Here is a 384-nt window from a genome sequence, read left to right on the forward strand (position 1 = left end):
GTTTAGTTGGTGGAGGCTTATGTCCTCAGAAATTGATGAATCTTATTATAATGTAAAAATTAAATTTTCAGAATAATCCAGCCATCGCTTATTATATTATATTATATCCTTAAATACTAGTAATGGGTAATAGACTAAGTAATCATTTGTATCTTTTTGCCAAATAATAAAGATGTAATCCAAAAAGTGCTACCACAATAATAAGGTGATTGGTTTGAATTTTTATAATATAAGAGGGATAGGGTAGGGAAGAGGAGGTGCATTGATTTCTACAGTGGCAAAAGATACGTATCCTTTTCTTAGTATTAAAATGGAACTTAGATGATTGGAACCATGAATAGCTGCTTCACCACATGTAGCAGATCCCGAAGTTCCTAGGATAGC

Source organism: Arachis ipaensis, chromosome B10 (assembly GCF_000816755.2).
Source record: "Arachis ipaensis cultivar K30076 chromosome B10, Araip1.1, whole genome shotgun sequence".
NCBI classification, from domain to species: Eukaryota; Viridiplantae; Streptophyta; class Magnoliopsida; order Fabales; family Fabaceae; genus Arachis; species Arachis ipaensis.